The 19302-nt window shown below is 44.0% G+C and overlaps 1 pseudogene; it reads right to left on the bottom strand.

Annotated features, from left to right (window-relative positions):
• LOC142257559 (uncharacterized) overlaps nucleotides 1–19302 on the bottom strand; it is a 49646-nt pseudogene that overhangs the window by 16431 nt on the left and 13913 nt on the right.

The following is a 19302-nucleotide window of genomic DNA, read 5'->3' as shown; positions in this document are numbered from 1 at the left end:
CATCTGAGTTTCATCATAGTTTGGTCCAATTTTCATCAGTTTTTCGCATATGTGAAAAAAATGTTTCATCACCTTTCTCTATCTAGCAGCCCATGAAAAACGCACAACACTCCGATGGAATCCTAGTGCTCTCCCACTTTTCACGGACCAAGACTTTACATTGCAAAAGTTTGATCAATCACTCGGAACAATATTGAATGTTTCCCGATTTTGCACAGATCACTCCATCAAAATCACAGACATATGAACAGCTCCATAGACTCAAAAACTATAGTAGGTACAAGTGCTATCCATGAAAAACACAGAAGAATGATGTCCGGATGAGTCATACGATGTAAGCCTTCTAAATGTATAAACCTTGAGTCTTCCAATCAGGCGAGAGAAGAAATGATCAATATTGTTAGATTTTTTTAATATGTTGTATCACCATGTGTTTTTGTATACCCACATTCGGTACATAATTACTTTTCTGCCGCGCACTGTTGCCTCCAGGAAGGAGCCAACTGCGTGCAGTTCTACAGGCTCAATGGAGACGTGTTCGAAGACTGAAATTAAAGCACATTGAATCCCCAATAAACATGCCTGTGTCTTACATAACCAACCTGCCACCTTTAGCAGATCATGTCTAGAAAATCTGTTGCAATTTTTGTGACAAATGAAAATCATTGTGACGCCAGTCATTCATGTCAGTAATAAAGCATGTTAAGTGGTAGACTTTTACAACATTTTGTAAAACTCCAAGCTATACATGGCACAAAAAAATGTACTTATCCTTACCTTTGAAATCTTTTGCAGCTCCAAGAGATATATTTTCCCAGTCCCTGTTAGCCCTTGTTTTCTAGGCTGGAGCAATGACATGCCGTCCACACTGACATTACCACCATGCCCTTTTATTATCTTCCATGGTCACATGAGAATTAGTGATGAGCGGGCACTACCATGCTTGGGTGCTTGGTTCTTGTAACTAGTGATGAGCGAGCACTACCATGCTTGGGTGCTCGGTTCTTGTAACTAGTGATGAGTGGGCACTACCATGCTTGGGTGCTCGGTTCTTGTAACTAGTGATGAGCGAGCACTACCATGCTTCAGTGCTCAGTATTTGTAATGACTAGTGTTGAGCGAGCACTACCATGCTCAGTACTCATAACAGTTAGTGATGGGAGAGCACTACCATGCTCAGGTGGTCAGTATTCGTAACGACTAGTAATGAGTGGGCACTACCATGCTTCGGTGCTTGGTGCTCGTAACTACTGATGAGCGAGCACTACCATGCTTGAGTGCTCAGTATTTGTAACGACTAGTGTTGAGCGAGCACTACCATGCTCAGTATTCGTAACAGTTAGTGATGGGAGAGCACTACCATGCTCAGGTGCTCAGTACTCGGAACGACTAGTAATGAGTAGGTACTACATTCTTCGTTGCTTCATGCTGGTAACTAGTGATGAGCGAGCACTACCATGCTCCGGTGCCCAGTACGTGTTAAGAGTAGTTGGATGCTTGGATGGGCGCAACTCGTGTACCGAGTATAATGGAAGGCAATGAGAACTCAAGCATTCTCCACAAAATCTGGAAAAATGCTCAAGTTCTCCAATGACTTCCATTAAGAGTCACGCCCATCCAAGCATCCAACTGCTCTTAACAAGTAGCGAGCACTCAGTGCTCACTTATCATTAGTTGTTACAAGAACTGAGTATGGTAGTGCTCGCTCATCACTAAACATTCCGAGTACTGAGCATGGTAGTGCTCACTCATCACTACTCAGAATGTCATGTCAGGACAGGAGTAGAAATTGAGTTTACAGCATACGTCCCCTACTTTTCCTTTTCCTTGGGATAAGAAAGGCAGAGAGATGTAGTTTAGACCTGCCACTCTGTTCTCCATGCCACTGTGGTGACCATTTTGGAAGCAGGAGGATGACAAAGCTGATCAGAATAGAGAAGGCAGCTGGAGGTCACCAGGTTGGGAGACTAAATATAGCAAATGTTTAGACTTTTTTCAATCCCAGGGTTGTAGTTCAAACAAGATGTATGAATTGAAAATTAAAAAAAATCACAAAAAAATTTGTATTTCATATTCCTGTGGGGGACTGATATAGAAAATGGAGAAACTGAACCAGATAGATGAGTGAAATTTATCAAACATCTTGTCACACTTAGATTATTTGGTGCAAATTAGTGATGACCATGCACTACCATTCTCGGGCGCACCGTACTCGTAACTACTAATGAATGAGCACTACCATGCTCGGGTGCTCAGTACTCATAACTAGTGATGAGCGGGCACTACCATGCTCATTTGCTCAGTACTCCTAACTAGTGATGAGCGGGCACTACCATGCTCAGGTGCTCGGTACTCGTAACTAGTGATGAGTGGGCACTACCATGCTCATTTGCTCAGTACTCGTAACTAGTGATGAGCGGGCACTACCATGCTCGGGTGCTCTGTACTTGTAACTAGTGATGAGTGAGCACTACCATGCTCGGGTGCTTGAGTCGGTACTTGTAATTAGTGATGAGCGGGCACAGCCATGCTCGGATGCTCGGTACTCGTAACTAGTGATGAGCAGGCACTGCCATGCTCAGGTGCTCGTAACTAGTGATGAGTGAGCACTGCCATGCTCAGGTGCTCAGTACTCGTAACTAGTGATGAGCAGGCACTGCCATGCTCAGGTGCTCAGTACTCGTAACTAGTGATGAGCGGGCACTACCATGCTCGGGTGCTCAGTACTCGTAACTAGTGATGAGCAGGCACTGCCATGCTCAGGTGCTCAGTACTCGTAACTAGTGATGAGCGGGCACTACCATGCTCAGGTGCTCAGTACTGGTAACTAGTGATGAGTGAGCACTGCCATGCTCAGGTGCTCAGTACTCGTAACTAGTGATGAGCGGGCACTACCATGCTCGGGTGCTCAGTATTCGTAACTAGTGATGAGTGAGCACTGCCATGCTCAGGTGCTCAGTACTCGTAACTAGTGATGAGCAGGCACTGCCATGCTCAGGTGCTCAGTACTCGTAACTAGTGATGAGCGGGCACTACCATGCTCGGGTGCTCAGTACTCGTAACTAGTGATGAGCGGACACTACCATGCTCAGGTGCTCAGTACTCGTAACTAATGATGAGTGAGCACTACCATGCTCAGGTGCTCAGTATTCGTAACTAATGATGAGTGAGCACTACCATGCTCAGGTGCTCAGTACTCGTAACTAGTGATGAGTGAGCACTACCATGCTCAGGTGCTCAGTACTGGTAACTAGTGATGAGCGAGCACTACGATGCTCGGGTGCTCAGTATTGGTAACTAGTGATAAGCGGACACTACCATGCTCAGGTGCTCAGTATTCGTAACTAGCGATGAGTGAGCACTGCCATGCTCAGGTGCTCAGTACTCGTAACTAGTGATGAGCGGGCACTACCATGCTCGGGTGCTCAGTACTGGTAACTAGTGATGAGCAGGCACTACCATGCTCGGGTGCTCAGTACTCGTAACTAGTGATGAGCGGGCACTACCATGCTCGGGTGCTCAGTACTGGTAACTAGTGATGAGCGGGCACTACCATGCTCAGGTGCTCGGTACTCGTAACTAGTGATGAGCGAGCTCTACCATGCTCAGGTGCTCGGTACTTGTAACTAGTGATGAGTGATACATAAACACATACAAAAAAGTAGCAGTTCACAGATCAATGCATAAGTCGGTGACCTGGCAAAAGCAGTGACTGTTGACAACATGGGTTCCAATATGTTAGAGGTGGTCCACTACAATGTAAAGTGGCCACATCCATTTAAAGCTGTGAGAGAAAGCTTTTTCCAAATACTTTCTGCTACCAATTGTGCCTGTGAGTAGCGCTATTGCTGTCCGCTCATCTCCGTCTTGTAACCCAGGCTGCCGCGGCCTCCGATATCTGGTGATGTCAGGTCAACTTCTGGAATTGGAAGTTGACCTGGCATGACCAAGGCGGAGCCCAGGATCCTTGAGTGGCTAGGCTGTGGGAGGGGAGGAGTTTGACCGCAAGTCACAGCCCAGCATTGCACGTGCTTGCGGCGCTCTGTTAAGGAAAGCAGTGAAGGAGAGCGCGCTCAGAATGCTTGGCTTTGACGTGCGATGTAACAGCGCCCACGCCCACCTCAGTGATGCCAGGTAAGCTTCCAATTCCGGAGCTTGATGTGACATAATCGGACATCAGAGGTCACATGATGGGAACTGAACGGACAGCGATAGCGCTGTTCACAGGCACAACTAGCAACAGAAGGTATTTGGACAAAAAACTTCTTTTTCACCTGTAAATTGTTGTGGTCACTATGCATTGGAGTGGACCACCTCTTTAAAGTGAACGTGTCAGGTCCTGTATACACCATGAGCAGTTCTGGGTGTATATTGCTAATCCCTGCCTAACCGTCCCTGTATCTAGAAGCATAGATAAAGAGATCTTTAGAAAAAGCATTTCTAAAGATCCTTTATGATATGCTAATGAGGCCAAAACTAGTCATAAGGGCCTTAGTTCCTTTGGCTAGTCGGCCCTCTTAGTATGTAAGCACACTCCTGTGGGCGTGCTAACATGCTAATAATGTGCAGGGGATGGTTGCGCTCACCTCTGCTGCCACTGTGCCTGATGCTAGATTTTGGCTCAGTGTGCATGATCCCGGATTTCCGGTCACGCACACTATGAAGCTTGGTGTACGTGCCCCGACTTCAAACTGGTGTAGTGCCAGAGACTTCTCATCATGCGCACTAACCCTTTGCACAGTGTTCTGTGGTGATGCAATGGATACAGGTACGCAAGTTACTGCCGATGATGACGCTTCATTGAATAGCATGTTAATACGCCCCTGTGGGCATGCTAACATGTTAAGAGGATGGAATGAGCACAGGAACTAACGGCCTTTACGACTAGTCCCCTCGCTCATTAGCATACCAGAAAGGATCTTTAGAAATACTTTTTCTAAAGATCCCTTTATCTGTGCTACTAGATACAGGGACAGTTAGGCAGGGATTAGCAATATGCACCCAGAACTGTAGCACCCCAGGTTGTCGGGGGAAAATACTCGTCGCCGGGCCAGGGAGGATCAGGGAGATGTCACGGGTGTCCCTGCCCGGCTTCGTGACCCCGAGGTGTACACGAGGGAGAGGGGGAATAAGGAAGATGGAAGTTGTTTTCGTTACACCACCTCCGGTATGTGGCCAGGGAATAGCCGCCGCTGCTGTCGCTATCCTTCAGGGCGGATGGTAGTAGCTGCCATGGTGTTTATGATCCCCACAGGTGGAGTGGGCCCTGGGGAGAATGATGAGGGGAGTAGTAATGGCAGGAGCCGTAGTGCGGGGCAGTGGCACAGGGAATGACAGACTGACACAGTCTCTGCGGTTTCCAGGTGTTTTACTCACAGTTCTTTAAGTAAGCCGTTTGCCACTTCCGAAGCACTGGCCGCTGCTGTGATGGGCCCCAGCCAAACCTGAGCAATTCGAGGTCACCGCCGGTGTACCCACTGTGAGTCCTTTCTGGTCGGGGTCCTTCCTATCCCAGTGTAGGTGGAATATTGAACGGGTTGCGGGTGTTTCCTGCACTCACCGCAGACCCTGGAATCACATGTAGCTGTAGAGAACTTGGGCTGAGCTGGATGCTCCAAGCCACGGGTCCTATGGCGCTCCCAGAAGTGTGAGTAGAAGATTGGACCAAGGTCCTAGGTGCATCTCACCCCATGCTGTGCTCGGGGCTAACTGACTATGTGTGAAGGTGCTTCTTCCCTTTTCCCCAAGTGGTGCCCGCCCCCCAGTGACCGGGAAAGTCCCATGCTTCATGATGGCCATTCCCAGCCTACCCTAGGCCTTCCCCCCAGTGGGAAGGCATCTGTTTGTGGTGTGGAGAATGTGAGACTCACCAGCGATTAACCTCTCCTTACCCGGGATGAGTACTACATCTTAAAAGAGATGCAGTACCCTGGGCGACTGAAGCCTCAGGGGCGCCACAGAACTGACAGGTTCCCTTTAACCAATGTCCATTGAAGACAGACTCATTTTCCTTTGAAATAATCACATTGACTTTTTCACATACAATATGTGTCATAAAATAGTCTATAACAGCCCTTTGCCTAAAATCAAGTAATGTGTTGTTATACTTTAAACCTAATCAGAAAGGTTATCTGAAAGACAAGATTAAGAGAAATCTGTCTCCAGCTTTTTGCTATGTGAACAGCATAATGTTAGGGCAAAGACCCTGATTCCAGCAATATATCCCTTATGAGGCTGCGTGCTGTCATTTTAATAAAGTCACTATTTTCTCTGCTTTAGATGTACCTGTTCTCTGATTTCTGAGCTCTATATAACCCTGCCCACACCACTGATTGGCAGCTTCATGTGTACACTGTGCATAGGTAGAAAGTTGCTAATCAGTGGTTGGGGCGGAGTTACGTAGAGCAGGAGGACTACATGGCATGAGATAGCTAGTCCTCTGATGATAATCTCTTGCTGATTCATTGTTTTGAAACAGCAAAATGCAGCCCAGTAAGTCACACATCACTGGAATCAGGCTCTCAGCCGATACATCATGCTACTCTCAGATTACATAACAAAAACTTACTATTAGATTCCCTTTAAAGTAATAAATAATATTGTCTATTGTCACTGGGTTTTTTTTTACCAATGGTTTTAACATCTTTAATCACACAAAGTACCACAATAAGGACATATTATAATAACCGCACTTTAGAGAACCAAATTAATTTGACTCTGATATATGTATTGTATCTCATAGGACAATGAGCAGGGAGATGATGAAACACTTATTTCTAGGTTAAAATAATCTATCAGCCAAGTGATTTTAGCAAGCCAATATACTACGTGTTAATGTTAGGCTATGTGCCCACGCTGCGGAAAATGCGTGGATTTTGCCGCGGATTTCTCGCGGAAAAGCCGCGGATTTCCCGAAAATCTGCAGCTCAGGCACTTCCCAGCCATTTCTATGGCATTTTGGAAATGCTGTGCCCACGCTGCGGATTTTTCCGCAGCGGATTTCGTGCGGATTTTGATCCGGAAAAATCTGCAACATGTCAATTATTGTTGCAGATTTTCATCCGGATTTTGGCTTTAAGGCTATGTGCCCACGGGACTCTGTATCTGCGGATTTTTCTGCATCAAAATCCGCAGCTTTCCCCCGGAATCCGCACCTTTTCATAGGTGCAGATTTTGTGCGGATTTGACACGGATTTTGTTGCGGATTTTGCGTTTTTTTTTTTTATTCAATTGAATAGGCAAATTCCGCACGAAAATCCGCAACAATAATTAACATGCTGCAGATTTTTCCGCACGAAAATCTGCACGATTTCCGCTGCGGAAAAATCCGCAGCGTGGGCACAGCATTTCTTAAATGCCATAGAAATGGCTGGGGAGTAGCTGTGCTGCAGATTTCTGGAAAATCCGCGGTTTTTCCGCGAGAAATCCGCGGCAAAATCTGCGCATTTTCCGCAGCGTGGGCACATAGCCTTAAATTGGGGGGAAAAAAAAAAAATCCGCACCAAAATCCGCATCAAATCTGCGGCAATTCCGTGGTAAATCCGCGGCAAATCCGCAGCTTTGCAAAGGTGCGGATTTTGCGGGAAAGATGCGGATTTTGATGCAGAAAAATCTGCAGCTACATTCTCCCGTGGACACATAGCCTTATACTCATACCTGAATTATAAAAGAATAATAAAGTGAGTGTAAACCTTTTATATTCAGCACCATGGACAGATGCGGTATTATGCACACTGCACTGCCCTCTACAAGGTAGTCAAGGAATCATGGAAAAGTATAGTTATAGAAAGAAAGTACAAGTGAGCTGGAATGTTTCTTTTCAGATGACATATCAGTAACGGTAGGAGTGTCACCTCTCTGATTGACAGGGGGTCTTGTGATCTTCAGATTTTACACCAAAAAAATCTCACCTTAAGAACTACGCACCCAGTCCCTCCACCGCGCGCATGTGGGCAGGAGCACCCAAACAACAATCTGGATCATGCTCCCTTTCTCTCAAAATGGGTGGGATCCCAGAGGTCAGACCCTCAGCAATCATAATCGTATAACTTATCTTAAAGGGTGTCTGTCAGTAAGATACTCATCTACCTAATAGGTCGGTTTCACATGTCAGAGGGGTTTTTCTTCTTGTGAAAAACAGATATTTTTTAGTGTGCTGGATCCATTTTTGATCTGTGCATCGTTTTTTACCATCTTTTTTTGATCCATTTTTGGTTAGCACATCAGGTTTTTACCATCTTTGTTGGATCCATTTTTGATCTGCCCATCTGTTTTTACCATTTTTGTTAGATCCATTTTTGATCAGCATACCGGTTTTTACCATCTTTGTTGGATCCATTTTTGATCTGAGCACCAGTTTTTACCAGCTTTGTTGGATCCATTTTTGATCTGCACACCGGTTTTTACCATCTTTGTTGGATCCATTTTTGATCAGCACATCTTTTACCATCTTTGTTGGATCCATTTTTGATCAGCACATCTTTTACCATCTTTGTTGGATCCATTTTTGATCCGCACACCGGTTTTTACCATCTTTGTTGGATCCATTTTTGATCCGCACACCGGTTTTTACCATCTTTGTTGGATCCATTTTTGATCAGCACATCTTTTACCATCTTTGTTGGATCCATTTTTGATCAGCACATCTTTTACCATCTTTGTTGGATCCATTTTTGATCCGCACACCGGTTTTTACCATTTTTGTTGGATCCATTTTTGATCCGCACACTGGTTTTACTATCTTTATTGGATTCATTTTTGATCTGCGCACCAGTTTTTATCATCTTTGTTGGATCAATTTTTGGTCAACTCACCTGTTTTTACTACCTTTATTGGACCCATTATTGATCCGTGCACTGGTTTTTACCACCTTTGTTGGATCCATTTTTGATTTGCGCACTGGTTTTTACCATCCTTGTTGATCCATCTTTGCTCAGGACTTCAGTTTTTACCATCCTTACTGGATCCATTTCTGATCGGCACCAGTTTTTATCATCCTTGCTGGATCCATTTCTGATCGATGCACCAGTTTTTATCATCCTTGCTGGATCCATTTCTGATCGGCACCAGTTTTTATCATCCTTGCTGGATCCATTTCTGATCGGCACCAGTTTTTATCATCCTTGCTGGATCCATTTCTGATCGGCACCAGTTTTTATCATCCTTGCTGGATCCATTTCTGATCGGCACCAGTTTTTATCATCCTTGCTGGATCCATTTCTGATCGATGCACCAGTTTCTATCCCTATTGGATACATTTTTCTCGTTTGAAGAAAAAACAATTCTTAGCTTCTCTTACTCATTAATCGGCATCATACAAAGCACACGGGTGACATTTGTGTGCTATGGCCTTTCTTTCATACAATTTGCACTGGCAAGTTTGTCCCACAATACTGATCAAAGTAGGGCATGCCTCATATTTATTTTATTTTTTTGCAATCGGTCCACAAAATAAACAATGTGAAAAGCCACATTGATTATGATTTATTTCTAAAAATGGCGGCCAGCACACATACCCAAAAAGAGCCCCCATGCTCGTGATATATTTTTGTTTAGTTCACACATTTGTACATTGAATATACTGAAATAAAGGCGATTTGCGAGTCTACAGTGTGAAGCAAAAGCGACAGTCTGTGACTTTTACTTATATTTTGTTGATTGGGTCATAATTACACAAACAAATTGTTTGTTCTCTCAAGAGCGGAGACTGCACGAATGAATAACCCAATAATCTGATGGATTCAGGTTCTTCACTCTCTGCTCACATCAGTGCAAGAGACACAAGGACAAACCGCAGACGAAGACTGAAAAAAATCCCTCAGACTCGGCAGATCTCATATATTTTCCTCTTGTCAGTCACCCTGAATTCCCATTATGTATATTCCTCATCGTAGACACTTATTAATGTATATAATATCTATCTGTGACACCGTGAAACGATCTTTTATTCATGAAAGTCAATATCAATGTTTCATACAAATTGGCAATGATGGAAGATTTAACTTGAAGCTTTGGAGGACCAGCAAAGAGCACACATGCCCACCCCTTACTATTAAATGCCATGGTACCCAATGATGCTCCACTGCGGAGAATGTATATAGAAGTGACTCTTCTAGTGACGCCGGTCATACATCAGATGGCTGCCGGATGGATAATGCGTTGGCTAAACATTTGGCTGATAGCCATCGCGGCCCGTTCTCCGATGATGATCTCCAAAGATAGGTTGTCCAGTGCCCCCATACACATCAACCAGTCAATATTGGTGACATCAGCCAAATTTAATCTAATATGTATGGTGCCTTTACTTGTACGGCCATCATATATAAGCATTAAACACCATCTAAGGCCCCCTTCACATGTCTGTGAAAATCACACATGTGTTTCACGGACGTGTCAAAGGTGCGTTTTCCCCTCCGTATCCCATGTTTATGGCACTACGTGTGTTCTCCGTGTGTTATCCGTGATAACACACGGAGAACGGGAACTATCTGCTCACCTGTCCCTGGCGTTGCTGTCCGTGGTGCTGATCTTCGGTCTCCGGTCTTGCCGACTCCCCGCTGCTGCTGCTTCCGGCCCGCAGTGAAGTGAATATTAAATCAGCATAATGAGCTGGGGTCGGCAGCAAGTGACAGCAGCGGCAGAGACAGCAGGGCTGGAGAAGGTGAGTAATGTTTTGTTATTTTTTTCTCTGGAACGTGAGTTTTCTCCACCGCGTGTCACACGGGACCACATCCACACTACATCCGTGTAGTCTGTATGCGGGCCGTGTGACACCCGTGCTGCCGGAGAAAAACGGACATGCATCCGTGTGGAGCACACGGACACACGTTTGCTCCACACGGAGGCACGGGCCAATGGCTGCACACGTGCGTTCACATAAACCCATTGATTTTAATGGGTTTACGTGTGCCCGTGTCTCCGGTACATGCGGGCACGGACCTAGCACGTACCGGAGACACATGCGTGTGAAGGGGGCCTAAGGCTGGGTTCACATGTCCTGTAGATATTCGTTGTCATGGATTCATTTGCAGAAACGTTGTACAACTTTTTTGTCCGTTGTTAAATAAAGGATGTCGGCCGGATCTGTCTTTAACATATGGAATCTATGGAGAACGGATCCGTTAACGGATTGCTATTTATCGTCCTTTTGTAACGGATCCGTTACAAATACAAGTACAATGGATGGCTAAATAGCAATCCATTAACGGATCCCTTGTCCATAGACTCCCATGTTAAAGAAATCGATCCGGCAGCAATCAGTTTCTCAATGGATCCATTCTAATGGATGATTACAGGACATGTAACCTTACCCTAACATTGCATTGCCCCTTTATAATATTGATGGCACTGCAGTCTTTGGACTTGTCATGGATTTGGGTTCTGGTGGGACGACATCCTCTGCTCCCTTATAGCCTCATGCAAAAACAATGGAAAACTTTCCAAGTGAGAGCTGGAAATGAAGAACTATGCAAAAAAGGACTCTGACAAAGGAATAGAAGAGCCATCTACACATACAAGTAAGATTACTGCAGATGTCAAGCAAAGGATAACCAAAGCACGACACAACCTTATTCATTAAGATTACATACAGGTTATAGCCGCGCACATCACTATTTCACACATATGCAATATACAAAACTATTAAGAGTTTGTGATGTTGTAAAGATGCAATATTCTTGAAATCACCGACTTGGAATGACCAACTTCTCTTGCTATGGCTGATAGGGTCACCCCTTTTGCCTTCATCTGGACAACCTGCTGCCGGAGGGTTTCAGTCACTTTGGTCACCATTTTTGAAAAGTCAGTGCAATCTGGAAAGTTAGGCTGCCAGTTACATAGGGTTTGTCAGATAATTAAGGATGTTAGCACCAGGAGCCAGATTAACACCGATAACTTGCAGGTAAAGTGTTCTGTAATTTTGATCCTTGTTCTTTTTCATTAATCTCATCTACATTTTTATCATGCGCTGTATAATAAATTCAATTTATGAAATAAACGGAAAATACTGCGAGTTTCCTCATGTTAGGATACAATCACATTATTGTGTGTTGTTCTCTAATTTTGATCTCCAGAGTATATATATATATATAAATATATATATATATATATATATATATATAATTTCCCAACAGGGCTATTTTCCATTTTTGCAAATTCATTTATTTTCCCAACTTCCAAGAGCCATGATTTTTTTTTATTTTACCGTCAACATAACTATTTGAGGGCTCGTTTTTTGCGTGACGGGTTGTAGTTATGAATGATACCATTCATTTTACAATTCAATCTAGTGGAACATAGCAGAACAAATTCCAAATAAAATTGCTAAATAAGAAAAAAATAAAAGAAGCAAATCTGTCTCAAATGTTTTGCGGTTTTATTACGACATTCACAAGCTAGCAAAAATAGACCTGAAAACATGTTTCCGTGGGTTAATACAATTATGGCAGTACCAAAGTTGTATAGTTATTTTTTATTTAAAGTGAATTTGTCAGCAGGTTTTTACTACCTCATCATGATGTAGGGAAAGAGACTCTGAATCCAATGATGTATTACTTAGATTACTGGCTGGAGCAGTTTTTCTTCTATTTAAAGGGAATCTGTCAGCAGGTTTTTGCTACCTCATCATGATGTAGGGAAAGAGACTCTGAATCCAATGATGTATCACTTAGATTACTGGCAGCAGCAGTTCTGATACAATCACAATTTTTAGTGTTAACCATCTAGCAAATCTGAGAGAGCTATTCCTGCCCACACCAGGCTCTCTATAGAGATTGACAGTGAGATGTCAGTCAGCGGAAGGGGCGTGCTGGACTTGGTAGTTCAAGCAATGATAAGGGTCCTGCTGCTTAAACACATTTAGCAAATAAACAACAGATCGGACTTTGACAAGACAGGCATCCCTGCATTCTTTGTTTTAATTCCTGTCTTCAGCCTACATAGCAAAAACCTGCTGACAAATTCCCTTTAGGGAACTTGTCATGTAAAGCTGCAGAAATAGGGTTAATCTGCATGTTAATACTGTTCTGACACTATGCAGCCGCCACACTGAGAGCTCCGCTTCCAGGAGAAAATTAACTATATTCCTCCTGGCAGCTTCTGGCTTTCAGTCATAGGGGTGCGACGAAAAGTTACAACTCAGTACAATGTGAGCTGTAGCTGTAACCACACCCTTTAACTGACTGACAGCCGGCTCTGAACTAAGGCACTGCTGAGGCGGCTGTCAGTCAGTTCCAGGGTGCAGTTATAGCTGCCGCTCACTATGTACTGAGTACTGACTGCACCCGTGCCAGTTGTGACCCTATGACTGAAAGTCAAGAGGTGCTGGAAGGAATAAAGTTAATTTCCTCCCAGCAGCCAGCTCTCAGTGTAGCATCCGCACGGTGTAAGACCGCTATTAACCTGCAGATTAACCCCATATCTGAAGGTTAATAGCATTTTTTACATGACATGTTCCCTCTAAGCAATGAAAAAACAAACCTGTACATTTGTGCAAAAAAAAAAAAATGTATTCACTTGTGTAACCATTTTCCGATACCTTTAACATTTTACTTCTCATGTTGATAAAGCTGGATGAGGGCTTGATTTTTTAGCATGACAAGCTCCCATTTTTATTGACTCTATGTTGAAGTATATACAATGTTTTCATCACCTCTTATCGTATTTTTTGCAGTGACTGAAAAAATGCAATGTCAGCGTCTTGATTCCTTTCTTTTTATGACATTTACTGATCAAAAGAAATTTATATTTTGAAAAATCTGAACTTTATGGACACAGTCATGAAACATGTTTTTTTTTTATATATATTTTTTATTTTTAATAGGAGGAAAGGGTTGGTGGTGATGACAATTTTTTTTTAAACATTTTTTTTTTAGTTTAGATTTTAGTCCTACTAAATCCACAATCATGTGATCATGCATACCAAGAGAACTAAGGGGTAACGTAGTCATTGTCCTGTACGTGACCAAATAGTCAAAAACAAGTCAAAACAACTTCTTGCAAAAATATAAAAAATATTTATTACATGATTCAATTACAAGAAGTGACATACAAAAACAAGAGTCAAAGTCAAATAACAATTATCAGGCTTTTAAGGAGTGTCACTGATGACAAATCACATAGGGCCAACACCCCACATGTGGCGAGACTATGTATAAAGGAACAGTATTAAATAATTATATGGATAAACCCAGTATGGATAAATCAGATTACTAAAGGGTAAAACTTTATGACCCCCTGAAGAAGTGATCGAAACGTGCGCGTCGGGGCACGTTTTCCTTGGGCTCCTCTGGCCACTATGGGTGAGTGAATGATGGTTATGGTCTGGCTCATAGGCTTAGGATATTAGCATTGCGTTAACCTGGAGTAATTACTATATGGGAGTCTCTCTATGGAGTCCCCACCTTACCTTATGGCTGTTCTTTAATGTATGGTTATAATGTTTTACAGACATGTCTATAGTTTTTACACTTTAGTAACCTAATTTATCCATGCTGGGTCTATTTATATAACTGTTTAATACTATCCATTTGTACATACTCTCGTCTTGGAGTAATTACTATATGGAAGTTTCTCTATAGAGTCTCCACTTTAGCCTATGGCTGTTCTGTAATGTATGGTAATAATGCTTTATAGACATGTCTAGAGTTTTTACACTTTAATAATTTATCCATACTGGGTTTATCCATATAATTATTAAATACTGTCCATTTATACATACTGTCGCCACATGTTGAGTGTTGGCCCTATGTGATTTGTCATCAGTGACACTCCTTAAAAGCCTGATAAATTGCTATTTGACTCTTTGACTCTTGTTTTTGTATGTCACTTCTTGTAATTGAATCATGTAATAAATATTTTTTATACTTTTGCAAGAAGTTGTTTTGACTTGTTTTTGACTATTTGGTCACGTACAGGACCATGACTACGTTACCCCTTAGTTTCCTTGTTATGCAAATTCTTGTTTAAGGTGTCGTTTTTACAATTGTTGGATATGGTGTCATATTCTGCCCTCATTCATGTAATTTAATCATCTGATTCTATATAGTAAAAATCACAGCCTCCTATGAGTGCCAGCCAAGTGCTGGTGTCTACAGGGGCACCATGATGGCAAGCACAGGTGTCCTTCAACAGCTGATCTGCATCCTGCTAATGCATTGCTTGGTGACAAGTCATGGGGTGGTAAATGGGCATGTGGAAGATGGGAGAAAACCCACAACACTGAAAGGTAACACTTGTACATGGACACAGCATCCACCATTGGAGATGGTCACAGCACACCTTCTCCCCCTGCACAATGACCTCAGGACAGATTAAAGAGAATGCCTACAACACTCTTCTATAGGAGTCAATGAATCATTTCCATAACAAAAATATATATTAATGAAAAATAAACGCAATGCACAGTGCAAAAAAGTGTGTGTGTATTATGTTTTTTTTATAATGCTTTAAAGGGGGGATCTGGCCTTGGGCTACAAATCTGCAGTCACTTTATATGATTGCAGACTTGTGAATCTTCACAGTGCGCACTGTGCATGCTGTCAAGATTCTCTAGTACTAGTGCCTAGAGCAGTTAGGAATGTGACTGCAAGTATGTGATTTGCATTCATGCAGTCACATGCCAACTTTGATGTGCCTTGCTCAAATAAAGTTAATGGAGTGATGTCGGACATGTCTAGTTGGCATGTGGCCAGTATGCATATTGCACACTTGCGGTCACATGACTGTCCGCTCCCGACACTGTCACCGGAAAATCCTGACATCACACACTGAATAAACGCGGCGAGAATTCAGAAGTGTGAAGTCACAAAGAATGACTGCAGACTTGAGCCCCAAGGCCAGACATCCCCTCAAACCAATATCCAAATTCCATTTATGCCTTATACCATTAAATCATGCCTGGCATTGTAAGTAAATGGATCAAGACACTAGGAGGTCGCTCTGTGATATTAGGTATGTGTTAACGAGACTTCACTATATAATTCTTTTATAATATTGTCATTAGTTCAAAGTCTCATTTTATTCCCAAGGCTCCACTATGTATTGTTTTTTTTAAAATTTTATTATTTTTATTAAATCCGCTATATGTTTGCAGAAATATGGATTTTTGTATGTATTGCTATTTTCTATGCGCTTTACCAAGAGGGCAATAATGCAGTGCAGCCAAAAGACACGCCCCTGAGGATCCTGTGAGCCACGACCCTTTGGTAAAGACCATAAAAATGTACACAATAGAGAGGTCCAGATTTTTGGAGCCATATAGCATATTGGATTAAAAAACAGAATACTTGGTGAATTAGCTAATATAAAATAAGACCGAAAACTGAGCACTTTTCGCCGGGTGACAGGTCCTCTATTAACCTTTCTTTATACACTTTCTTCGGCTTCTAACACACACCATAAATTTTAAGCTTTTTTGTGGCTATCAGCCTACTGTTTTGAGATGATAGGTGTTTTTTCCCTATAGAGAGGTCTATAGAAAAGAAAAAAAGAAAATGCCAAACGCAGAGTTTTCAGCACCAAAATAAATGCTTAAAATAGTGAAAACACATAAAAGGAACAACAACAAAAAATCCCAAAAGAACACAATGTGTCATTTTATATCTTCTTATCACCTGATAGCTGGAGAAATGTTTTGCCATAAAAATTGGAGCAAGAAAAGGAACTCTTGAGTTGTTTTAATTAGTTGGGCGACAGATCAAGCATCTACAGCAAGGGTCCCAAACTTGAGGATTGAAAGTCACATATGGCTCGCGGGCCCATGATGTGTTGTCTGCCAGCTAGGTTTCTTTGCACCAGGTCGAGCAAACCACTATGAAGAGCAGGTCTCCAGATGATGACATTTCTGAGTAGCCCAGCACAGAATAGCAGATATGGATGGAGGTAGGAACCCCTGGATATTGGTATATTGCCTTGGTGTGGTGATTTATGTGGTAAAGCTTTGGATGTCATTATCTGGTGTCACTACTGTAAAGGGTGGGATCTAAACGTGGCTCGCAACCCTCTTTCAGAGCTGAATGTGGCTTGCAACCCTCTCTAAGAACTCAATGTGGCTCGTGACCCTCTCTCACAGCTGAATGTGGCTCACAACCCTCTCTCAGAGCTGAATGTGGCTTGTGACCCTCTCTCAGCTCTGAATGTGGTTTGTGACCCTCTCTCACAGCTGAATGTGGCTCACAACCCTCTCTCAGAGCTGAATGTGGCTTGTGTTCCTCTTTCACAGCTGAATGTGGCTTGAAATCCTGTATCAGAGCTGAATGTGGCTCACAACGCTCTCTCAGAGCTGAATGTGGCTCGTGACCCTCTCTCACAGCTGAATGTGGCTCACAACGCTCTCTCAGAGCTGAATGTGGCTCGTGACCCTCTCTCACAGCTGAATGTGGCTCACGACCCTCTATCAGAGCTGAATTTGGCTCACAACCCTCTCTCAGAGCTGAATGTGGCTTGCAATCCTCTATCAGAGCTGAAAGTGGCTCACAAAGCTCTCTAAGAGCTGAATGTGGCTTGTGACCCTCTCTCAGAGCTGAATGTGGCTTGCAACCCTGTCTAAGAACTGAATGTGGCTCGTGACCCTTTCTCAGCCCTAAATGTGGCTTACAGCCCTCTCTCACAGCTAAATGTGGCTCACAACCCTCTCTCAAAGCTGAATGTGGGTTGCAACCTTCTCTAAGAACTGAATGTGGCTCGTGACCCTCTCTCAGAGCTGGATGTGGCTCACAACCCTCTCTCAGAGCTGAATGTGGCTCGTGACTCTCTCTCACAGCTGAATGTGGCTCACAACCCTCTCTCAGAGCTGAATGTGGCTTGTGACCCTCTCTCAGCTCTGAATGTGGTTTGTGACCCTCTCTCACAGCTGAATGTGGCTCACAACCCTCTCTCAGAGCTGAATGTGGCTTGTGTTCCTCTTTCACAGCTGAATGTGGCTTGAAATCCTGTATCAGAGCTGAATGTGGCTCACAACGCTCTCTCAGAGCTGAATGTGGCTCGTGACCCTCTCTCACAGCTGAATGTGGCTCACGACCCTCTATCAGAGCTGGATTTGGCTCACAACCCTCTCTCAGAGCTGAATGTGGCTTGCAATCCTCTATCAGAGCTGAAAGTGGCTCACAAAGCTCTCTAAGAGCTGAATGTGGCTTGTGACCCTCTCTCAGAGCTGAATGTGGCTTGCAACCCTGTCTAAGAACTGAATGTGGCTCGTGACCCTTTCTCAGCCCTAAATGTGGCTTACAACCCTCTCTCACAGCTAAATGTGGCTCACAACCCTCTCTCAAAGCTGAATGTGGGTTGCAACCTTCTCTAAGAACTGAATGTGGCTCGTGACCCTCTCTCAGAGCTGGATGTGGCTTGCAGCCCTCTCTCACAGCTAAATGTAGCTCTCAACCCTCTCTCAGAGCTGAATGTGGCTTGCAACCCTCTTTCAGAACTGAATGTGGCTTGTGACCCTCTCTCAGCTCTGAATGTGGCTCGTGACCCTCTCTCAGAGTTGAATGTGACTCACTACCCTCTCTTAGAGCTGAATGTGGTTTTAAAGGTCAGAAAGGTTGGGGACCACTGGTCTACAGCGTGGTATCTTGAGCCATGAGTATTTCATGTGGTGCCTTATTGTGTCACTATAAGGTTTTGTATTTCCCATGAGATTCAGTCGTTTCAGAGGAGAATGCCTTCATTATGCAGCATAGAATGTGCATCTTTAAAAGTACATAGAAAAACATATGTCACGGCCGGGCGGTCGGGTAGACCCAGGAGGTGGATCCACTGGACCGGACTCTAAGATGGTGGTAAGGAGTCCGGCAGCTGAAGCACTGAAGGGCGGCAGAACAGTCCGTGCAAGTGAGGGCAGCGGAGGAGTCCCTGGGACCACGGAGTCACAGATGGTGGTACTGGTGACGTAGCTCAGGTTCGGAAGCCGAGATGATAGTAGGCGGGGTCCGGAACCTCTGGAGCGGGATGACGGGTCACCGCAGGGATCCGAGATGGTACGGACTGTCAGTTGGCAGACGGACAGCGTGCGGGGTTCAGGACACGGCAGACTGGATGGCGCGGCAGGTACGGCTCTACAAAGAGAGATAGGTGAGTATAGGCACATAAACACCAGGAGACCTGACTCCTAGCTCAGGGAACACGAAGATCAGGCCCCGCCCCCTTGGACAATGACCCCCTATATACCCTGTACCTGTGCAACCTCATTTCCTGTTAATGGACGCTGGCCCTTTAAGAAAGGGTCAGTGACCGCGCGCGCGCCCTAATGCGCATGCGCGCCGCCCGAGTGCCAGAAGCCAGGGAAGGAGGCTGCGAGGAGGACGCAGG

The sequence above is a fragment of the Anomaloglossus baeobatrachus genome, chromosome 12, assembly GCF_048569485.1.
Source record: "Anomaloglossus baeobatrachus isolate aAnoBae1 chromosome 12, aAnoBae1.hap1, whole genome shotgun sequence".
NCBI lineage: Eukaryota > Metazoa > Chordata > Amphibia > Anura > Aromobatidae > Anomaloglossus > Anomaloglossus baeobatrachus.
The sequence above is the reverse complement of the archived record's forward strand: the minus strand, read 5'-3'. Positions and strand labels throughout refer to the sequence as shown.